Here is a 7,745-nt window from a genome sequence, read left to right as displayed (position 1 = left end):
AAAAGAAAGTTTGTGACTTCAAATGTACCTTTATGTTGATGTTATGATTTCCATTCATTTCAATGTGATCTGTATTGAAAATACTTTAGAAAGGCCACTGATTTAAATCCCAATAATTGTTTTAAAAAATAGACATTTAGAATTATATATCATTTAATTAACTAACGCCAATGCAGTTAACAATATAGGACACAGTTTCAGATTTTAAGTTCTGATGGTATAAATGTACATGTGAATTATCTGCAAAATGTAATTATTTTAGCATTCTAATGATTTGCAACTTTTAACTTGATGGTTTTTTTTGGATACTGATTTTAGTCTAATGGTTCTTTCAGATTAAATGTTTATTCTTGGCATTTAGTTTCGCTATTTGCCGCCTTATAAAAGTATCTCTTAAAAATGTGTGCAATAATGTTGCCTGTCTGTGATGTGGATAAAATATATGCACATTTATATAGACTTCACATATTGTTGTCCATTTGTCGTCTTAATATGCCAAGCTGTTTTTTATGAACACTCATGTATGTTTTATCTCCAAAATGTGCATTCTTTGAGTTTATGAGCATCATTAAGTTGTTAGTCTGCTGCTGCTTTGAATTGAGCTTAGGAATTGCATGTGGAATGTATGCCCATAGAATTCTTAAACCTTTTGCTTCCGCATACAGCCTGAATGTAAGTTCAGGCCATTTGAATGGTTGCAGTTTCTCTTGTTTGAGAGAAAATCAGTCAGGGCGGCATGGTAGTGTGGCGGTTAGTGTAACGCTGTTACAGCGCCAGCGACCTGGGTTCAGTTCCCGCCACTATCTGTAAGGAGTTTGTATGTTCACCCCATGTCTGTGTGGGTTTCCTCCGGGTGCTCCGGTTTCCTCCCACATTCCAAAGATGTTTAGGTTAGGAAGTTGTGGGCACGTTATGTTGGCGCCGGAAGTGCGGCGACACTTGCAGGCTGCCCCAGAACACTCTACACAAAGATGCATTTCACTGTGTCTTTCGATGTACACGTGACTAATCAAGAAATCTTATCTTAATAGGGACTCTTAAAAGAAATTGGGAGTCTTTGAGCAAAATTGGTCACAAGAATTAGATTAATGAAATAGTAATCATGACCAGTTGCAGTGGAAGCACTTTAATGTTAATGCACTGTGAATAGAGGTTTAATTATTGCAAAATCTCTGAAAAGCTGAGGTGTTATCTATCAGACAACAGAAATTCAATCTTAACTGAGATTTGTTTGTTATGCTGGATATTAATTTTCTGGACTATGCATTGCTGTGGTTATAATTTAGGGCAGCACAGTGGTGCAGCAGTTTGTGCTGTTGTCCTGGCTCCAGGGAGCTGGATCAGATGGTAAAGTTGGGTGCTGTCTATGGAGAGTTTGCACGTTCTCCCTCTAACTGCATGGGTTTCCATTTAGTGCTTCATTTACTTGCTAAAGATGTGTTAGTAGGTTAATTGACTATTGTAATCTGCTCCTTGGCTATATTTTTTTTAAAGAAATGAATGGGGAGTTGATTGGTCTGTGCGAGAGTTGGAGCAGTAAAGGGAAATGGGATTGATAGGATTTCTCCGCTGGGATCCAGCATGGACCTGATAGGCTGGATGGCCTCCTACATTTTAGGAAGACCATAAAATATAGGAGTGGAATTAGACCATTTGGCCCATCGAGTCTGCTCTGCCATTTAATCATGGCTGATTTTTTTTCCCAGTCCCATTCTTCCATCTTCTCCCCGTTACCCTTAACCCCTTTACCAATCAAGAACCCTATCAATCTCTGCCTTAAATCCACCCAATGACAGCTGTGGCTGGGTTTGCATGCTATTACTTCCTACAAGGTGAAACCTAACAGCACAATGGCAGTGATGCTTCACACCCTGATGAGCTCAATGCCTTTTATGCATGCTTTGAAAAGAATAACGCTACGCCTGTGTGAATCCCCATGGCATCTGGTGACCTTGTGATCTCTGTCTTGGAGGCTGACGTCGGAACATCTTTCAAGAGGCATCAGGCCCCAACTGTGTACCGGACAGGTTACTGAAGATCTGTGCCGACCAACTGGCTGGAGTGTTCAAGGACATCTTCAACCTCTCACTGCTGCAGTCGGAGGTTCCCACCTGCTTTAAAAGGACGTCAATCATATCCGTGTCCAAGAAGAGCAGGGTGAGCTACTTCAACAACTATCGCCCAGTAGCACTCTCATTATGATGAAGTGCTTCAAGAGGTTGGTCATGGCTAGAATTAACTCCTTGCCTGAGCAAGGACCTGGACCTGCTGTAATTTGCCTACTGCCACAATAGGTCTACAGTGGATGCAATCTCACTGGCTCTTTGGAGCACCTAGACAACAGCAAAATTATGTCAGGCTTCTCTTTACTGATTACACCATCATCCCCTCTACTAATCAACAAGATTCAAAACCTGGGCCTCTGTACCTCCCTCTGCAACTCGATCCTTGACTTCCTTATCGGGAGACTACAGTCAGTGCAGATCAGTATTAACATTTCCTTCTCACTGACAATCAAGACAGACGCACCTCAAGGATGTGTGTTTAGCCCACTGCTCTACTCTCCACACTCATGACTGTGTGGCTAAGTACAGCTCAAATGCCATCTATAATTCACTGACAACATCACTGTTGGCAGAATCTCAGATGGCGATGAGGTGGTGTACAGGAGTGAGATAGATCGGCTGCCTGAGTGGTGTCGCAACAACCACCTCGCACTCAACGTCAGCAAGACCAAGGAATTGATTGTGGGCTTCAGGAAGGGGAAGTCGGGAGAACACACGCCAGTCCTCATTGAGGAGTCAGCGGTGGAAAGGGTGAGCAGCTTCAAGTTTCTGGTCGTCAACATCTCGGAGGATCTATCCTGGGTCCAACACATTGATGCAATCATGAAGAAGGCACATCAGCGGCTCTACTGCATTAGGAGTTTGAGGAGATTTGCAAATTTCTACAGATGTACGGTGGAGAGCATTCTAACTGGTTCAGTCACTAGAGGGTTGTAGACTCAGCCAGCTCCATCATGGGCACAACGCTCCCTGCCATCGAGGACATCTTCAAGAGGCTGTGTCACAAGAAGACGGCATCCATCATTTAAGGATCCTCGTCATCCAGGACATGCCCTCTTCATGTCATTACCATCCGGGAGGAGGTACAGGAACCTGAAGACCCACACTCAACGTTTCAGGAACAACTTCTTCCCCTCCGCCATCAGATTTCTGAAAGGTCCATGAAACCCATGAACACTGCCTTGTTATTCCTCTTTTGCACTATTTCTTTATTTCTGTAACTTAGAGTAATTTTTATGTCTTGCACTGTACAACTGCTGCAAAACATCAAATTTCACGACATATGACGGTGATAATAAACCTGATTCTGACTTGCCCTCCACAGCCTTCCGTGGCAAAAAATTCCACAGATTCCCCACCCTCTGGCTGAAGAAATTTGTCATCTCAGTTTTAAAAAGATGTCCCTTTTATTCTGAGCCTGTGCTCTAGGTTCCTAGACTCTCCTACAAATGGAAACATCCTCTCCAGATCTACTCTATCCAGGCCTTTCAGTATCTGGTAGGTTTCAATCAGATATCCCCCGCATCCTTCTGAACTCCATCGAGTACAGGCCCAGAGACATCAAACACTTCATATAGGTTAAGCCTTTCATTCCCGGGATCATTCTCGTGCACCTCTTCTGGACCCGCTCCAAGGCCAGCACATCCTTCCTTGGATACAAAGGAAGTAATTCTGTTCCTAGAACCTTTTTGGTTGTTCTAATCACACTTGCGTTTTTGTTTGGTTTTGAAAGGGCATGCTAAAGAACTGAATTAGTGTTTCCAACAAATTACTTGGGCATAACCTGAGCTTGTTTAAATGCTATTTGCAATATTGTCACCTGTATTTCTCCTTTTTATCAATTGATTAGCTTATATTTGTGAGAAGTGTTGTTCGAGAGTTTCTTTAATCGCCATTATTTTGTGGGGTGGGGTCAGTTCATCAACAAAGATGTGGCTTGTACACCGGATTCGACGTGTTAACCCAGTTTCACCAATCGATTGGTAGCATTTTGAAGTGATCAGTTTGAAGAATGACTTTCACCCTTGATTTTAAAAGGACTCGCTGTTTCCATTCTTCATTTTCTAAAGGTATTGCCATCTTGTGTTCTGGTTGTTGTCCCTCTTCCTGGCATGTGTACATTTATCACCCTGGATTAGTTAAGAGTATACTGGAAAATATTTTGAAATTTGAATCGAGGGTTATGGGGAAAGGGCAGGCAAGTGGATGAGGAACGTCGGATCAGCCATGATCCTGTTGAATGGCAGAGTAGGTTCAAGGGGCCAAATGGTCCAGTCCTTGTCCTCCTACTTACGGTCTGATAAGTGATCAAATAAAAACAGAAAATGCTGGAATACTCAACAGATCCAGCAGCATCCGTGGCGAGGGAAAGAGTTAACATGTTGGTCAGTGACCTTTCAGTTCAGATCTGCAGTATTTTGCTTTGAATGACTGAAACAATATTTTGGTTATAAAGCCAGTTTGCAAAGATCACTCAGATTGTATGAAAGGTCTGATTCCCTCCTTGTTTTAAGACACATTCCCATATTATAAATGATGTAAATTTTGTTTGCTGTACTACCTTGCAACCAGGAGGTGGCGATCCTGCTCAATGCATCATTTGCCTTTCCATCCATTTGCTTTTCATATGTGAAAATCCAGTTAACTCTTTTTCATCCATAACATTTTTTTAATTGCAGAGCAGCAAAAACATGTGGTAAGAGAAGTAATTTATATCTGTTAAGGCATCTCTCAATCGGCCCTGAGCTCCAAGTAGGATGCAAGCCCAGCACAAGAACCGATTTTGGTACAGTTCATTTTGGAGCCCAAGTGAAAACACTAGTTAGGCTCGGCTGAGCTAGCTAACTCAATGGGATCAAAAGCTAGATTTTGTGCAGCCCTCTCTAGGTAAATTGAGGTAAAGAAGGACACTCACTGAATAGGATTCACAATGAAAACAGACTAACTTGGAAGAAGTGTTTAAAACTCCCATTCAGGACCAATATGTTATTAAACTGGTTTGAGTTTTACCAGCAACAGAAAATAGAAATTGCAGCAATAAAGAAGCTGCATGGAGTTTGCAAAGAAGATGGACAGATTGAGTGAAGATGAATGTGACAGATGGAGCTTAATATGGCAAAATGTATCATGGAATTGTAGAAAATTAACAATACAGCATAAGATCATTTGGCCCATTCCACTGGTCGGAAAAGAACTTCCTAACATAATCCCATCTTCCAACACCTTGGTCTGTAGTCCTGGAAGTCACAGCTCTTCAATCTCACATCCAAGTACAGTTTAAGTGCAGGTGTTTCTGTTTCTACCACTTCCGGGTACTGTGTTATGCATCCTCTGGGTGAAAAATGTTTCGCCTCTAACCCTTGCACTTATTATGCACTTCCGACCATTGTTAACATCATAACTTTGGTCAGAAGAATAGCAAAAGCAGAATACATTTTTTTAGAAAAGCAAGAAAATGGTAGGTTGAAGTGTGTTGCCAATTCATTGCAATGAAAGTAAACATGCAGGTGAAGAAAGCAGTTAGGGAGGTGAATAGGGCATACAAGAGTAAACCTTGTTGAAAAGAACTTGATGAGAGCACACCTGAGTACTATGAGTGTCTATTTCCCTCCATAGGTGCTGCCTGACCTGCTGAGTTCCTCCAGTGCCTTCGTATGCTGCTCCAGATTGCCAGCATCTGCAGTCTCTTGAGTACTCTGTGCAATGTTTGTCTCTGTAGTTAAGGAATGATATATGGGGGAGGTCCAATAAGGATTCACCAAATTGATACAAAAACAGAAAACACTTGGCAGGTTAGGCAGCATCTAACAGAGTAAATATTCCATGTCAGTTATTTTTCATCAGACCTTTGAGATCAAAGGCCTTTGGCCTGAGACATTAACTGTGCTTCTACAGTATTTTGTTTCACTAGATTGATTCCTGGAATGAGGGAGTTGTCCAAAAAAGAATGTCAGTCTGGTCTGTATCCACAGGTGTTAAGGAAAATGAGAGGGAGTCTTACTGAAATACAAAAGATTCTGAAAGAAGCAAGTAAACATCATAATGGTGTTTTCTTTAGTGTCGAGCCTGCAGTCTTAAGATAAAGGATTTGCTATCTTGGACTGAGACTTCTGGGTTGTAAGTCTTTAGGATTCTCCTTTCCCAGGGAAATGTGGATACTTAATCATTCAGAAGATGAATGGGAGGAAATGCATTTATCGCAAATGTGGCTATTCAGAACAGAGGTGGACAGGTGTTTGGATTCTAAAGAGATATAGGGCCCAGACAGGCAAGTCAGTTTGAGATACAGGATCAGTCATCTTCCTGAATGGCAGATTAAACTTGAGCATGAAGGATTACTCTTTCAATCATCAAGTAGTGAGAAGAATTGGTAGCTTCTGTGTTCACATGCTGTTTTCCTTACTGCTGCTCAGAATGTCGGCATGGGTATGAGGTAGCCCCACATCCACTAGATAATAGACAAATTAAATAGGAATTTGGCTTGGAACTTTTTTTTGAGCACAGCTGCTTCTTTTGCATATCTTAAGTATTGACTTGAAAAAGATGTGGTGCAGCACTTTCTTGAACAAGATAAAATAATTTGTAAATGTTATGGTCTCAGAGGTGTATACTATTTGCATTCTCTCCAGTTGGATGGATAAGTAGTTCGATTTTGAATCCTGGTTTTAAAATACTTAGACCTGCCTGTTAATATCCCAGTTCCAGTGTCGGTCCATGGTTTCAGTTTACTGCATTACGACAGGGGTTCACTTCAAAAGATACTCACTCAACTATAAATCGGTTTGGGATGCTTTCAGGTTATGAATGATCAAAATCTTTAATTTTTCCCACAACAGGAGAGCCCACATCAAGTTGACCACCTTGCCATCGGATGACATGGAAGTCATTGTGTAAGTAAAAAATAACTTTCCATTCAAGAGACGATGAGTGAGTCGGTATTAGAAGCTTCTATAAGTGGGGTTGGTGGTATCTTGTCTGTGAGCTATCTTGTGTTAATCTTTTACATTATTTTGCTGATTATTTTTGTAAATCTTTTGGTACAGCAGAAACAAACTGCAGCCTCCATACGCTTATTTGTACCTTTGCCATGTAAAACCCCCAGATGCTACAATTAGCCCGCCAAATTGTCCGAGAAAGTAGAAGTCTACTGGATGTAGGGTTAACCCCATGTTGCACAGCATCAATGCCATAGTAGTGATTTAATTTTTCATAGTCCACAGCTCAACGTTGCCTGGATTTTGTTGTGCACAATTATGAACAACTCCTCTTGAGGAGCCATGAGTAAATTAAACATCATCAGTTTAAAAATATAATAATCAGTGAACATCATTTGGCCTTCTGATGTAAGGAAGGCCATTAAATACTAAATTCTAGAAGGAACAGTGATATTGAACCCATGAAACATAAATGCTGGTTTAGATGCCAAAATCATGTTCTTAAGGTCATTTGACTTATTTTAACTCAACAAACTAAAACAACCCTAAAGACCCCAATTGGAGAGCCCAGCTTTTACGGCCCTGGTAAGGACCCTCACCATCTGGGACATGCCCCCTCCTCATTAACACCATTGGGAGGAGGTACAGGAGCCTGAAGACCCACATTCAATGATTCAGGAACAGCCTCTTCCCCTCTGCCATCAGATTTCTGAATGGTTCATGAACACTGCCTCATTATTCCTTT

Source organism: Pristis pectinata, chromosome 18 (genome assembly GCF_009764475.1).
Source record: "Pristis pectinata isolate sPriPec2 chromosome 18, sPriPec2.1.pri, whole genome shotgun sequence".
NCBI lineage: Eukaryota > Metazoa > Chordata > Chondrichthyes > Rhinopristiformes > Pristidae > Pristis > Pristis pectinata.
This window is presented reverse-complemented; position numbering follows the sequence as displayed.